The sequence below is a fragment of the Bactrocera tryoni genome, unplaced genomic scaffold (genome assembly GCF_016617805.1).
Source record: "Bactrocera tryoni isolate S06 unplaced genomic scaffold, CSIRO_BtryS06_freeze2 scaffold_25, whole genome shotgun sequence".
Taxonomy (NCBI): Eukaryota; Metazoa; Arthropoda; class Insecta; order Diptera; family Tephritidae; genus Bactrocera; species Bactrocera tryoni.
This window is the reverse complement of record NW_024395977.1, coordinates 21,454,062-21,456,645: the sequence shown is the minus strand read 5'-3', so window position 1 is coordinate 21,456,645 and position 2,584 is coordinate 21,454,062. Positions and strand designations below refer to the sequence as shown.

General features: G+C 39.4%; 1 pseudogene; it reads right to left on the bottom strand.

The window, feature by feature from the left end:
• Positions 1–233: 233 nt before the first annotated feature.
• Positions 234–436, bottom strand: LOC120781029 (annotated as a pseudogene).
• Between the last annotated feature and the right edge of the window lie 2,148 nt (positions 437–2,584).

Below are 2,584 nucleotides of genomic sequence, written 5' to 3'. Positions count from 1 at the left end.
CTGCTACAGCGGCTAGGGGTGACAATCGGCGGCCATTACTTTACTTATGCCATAGAAATTCTATTGCTACGAATATGGAAATGACAACGAGATAATGCAAATATGCATATTTCTAAAGGTCATTAATTTCTTTGAAGAAATGAAAGGAATGAATCATCCTGAGAAGTATAGTCTTAACTTTTCAACGGCCAACGCAGAGCATTTCAACCAAAAGGTATTTGTTCATTAAAATCACCACTCAGAAGTCGTTTTATCCGTTGTAAGCGAACGATTTTCGAAGAATCATCATTTCTAATATGCCACAAGACAAAATTAGAAATGAACTTTTTAAACCTCTCGCTGTCAGATAAAACGATATACCTCGTCATCGCGGGTCGATTTCCAAAAAATGTAAATGAAGACTAACTACAGATATGATCCTGTAAAGTATAGCCTTAATTTTTCAACGGCCAACGCAGAGTATTTCAACCAAAAGATACGCAAAATAGTTGAGAATTCGCAGAAATGAAAGACAAACGAAAAAAAAAGAAGCATAACTTCAATAATGCACGAGCATACAAACATACATATGCGCACACATGTGAATATGTCACCAACCAAAAATTGAAACATTGTTCTACAAAAACAACAACAGCATAAGCATGGCAACATTGTGTTGTTGGTAGAAAAGCCGAGCTGTGCCGAAAGAAACGAACAAACGATCGCCGATTGTCACCGCTTCGCTTGCTGCTCGAACATCTTCGCAGACAAGGTTGCGTTAGATTCATATTGAGCAAGGTTGCGAAACCTGAATCTATCGCAACCTTTTCCGAACTCATGTAAGAAGTATAACTTCAAAAATAAATGCATTTACAAGCAGTGATGTCAAATAATTTTCCGGCAGAAGAGACAAAGTCATCACTTTTAGAGCTCAAACCTATTGAGTTCCTTAAAAACATTTGTTTAAGAGTCAGAAATTTCTTATGGTATGTGGTGAGCATTTGTACAACTCTGGTGTGTGAAACTATCGGAATAGATGACCTTTTGAAAATATTTTCAACCTTTTTTGCAACTATTTCTGTAACAAAAGAACATCCTGATAATTAGGTAACTGGGACTCAGAGAGATTGTACGGATAGATGCCAAACACAGGACATTTCTGTCTAAATTTAAATTTAGATACAGACATTTTGAGTTCTGTGTTTTGTTGAGAGAATATAAGTGATAGAACTCGGCGAAATCACCGACAAGAGTGAAGGAACTCGATGAAAAAATATTTGTGTGGAGACCTATCCGAACGTGTCCTTTGGCGTAGGTGAATGAATGTGAGTGATAGCACTCGGCGAAATCAACGTCAAGAAGTGTGGCCGCAAGCCGATTTTCACCTTGCGCTGTGGCGCGCCGCATTTTCGCTCGTATCTCGGGAACGGTTCCTCCTACGGCCATGATCACATATTCCATTTCGGTAGCAAATGACGTGACAAATAACTTTTGATTTATACATTTTGCCATGAGATGCGTATTTCAGGCGCTAAGTAGACAATTTCACGATTTTAGGCGAATTTCCGAAATTTCATGGCCGGAGTTGGGGTTGAAGATGCAATCCGATCTCAAAACAAAAAGTTGCATTGTAATCAGGATGTACTAGGTCAACTTTTCCGCACTATTATAAATCCCGAATCGAAAACGTCCGGAATCGACCCACCCTATTACACATCTTTTAAAGTACGCTAAATACTTGTCCAAGTCAATTTTCACTTAAGATTGCAAATTGAACTAAACATTGTTTATTTTTTAAAGAAGCCAAGCATTTTGAATTATTTTAGTTTTCAGTGAAGTAATAAATAGCTTTTGTGCCATATAACGGTTTAACTTTCTTTAACTGTAGCAGAGAGAAAACAGACTGCCTATCTCACAACGTTATGATCGATCCCAACACGTGCGGCGAATTGACGGCACCATTGACGAAAACTTTACGAAAAAATGTGGCAACTAACAGAAGATTTCAAGACCGGAGCATACTCTTGTAGAACCTCCAAAGGTGATCTAGTAACCAATGCACAGAGCATACTAAAATCATGGAAAGAACACTTTTCTAGCCTGCTGAATGGTAGTGATAGCATAACGCCAGGAGAAGGCGAACCCGATTCTCCTATCGATGACGTTGGAGCAGACGTTTCATTGCCCGACCATGAAGAAGTTCGAATAGCAATCACCCGTATGAAGAGCAACAAAGTGGCGAGCTATTTAGATACGGCGGCGAGGAACTGATAATTATAACTAGCTTCTTTGTAAAATATGGTCGGACGAAAGGATGCCCAACGATTGGAATTTAAGAGTGCTCTGTCCAATCAAAAAAAGGGAGACCTCACAATCTGCGCCAACTACCGTCGGATAAACCTCCTCAACATCGCGTATACGGTTTTATCGAGCGTATTGAGTGAAATAATAGGTTGTCAAAAAGTATTGCGGTATTTTCGCTAGTTGGCTCTGAAAGCGCGTAGTTTTATTCGTCGCATCGGGTCATGCTATACCTTTTTGGAAAGCTCATTTCACGCGCTGACACGTGTTTGATTGATTGTCGTTTCTTTTAAGTCGTTCGTGA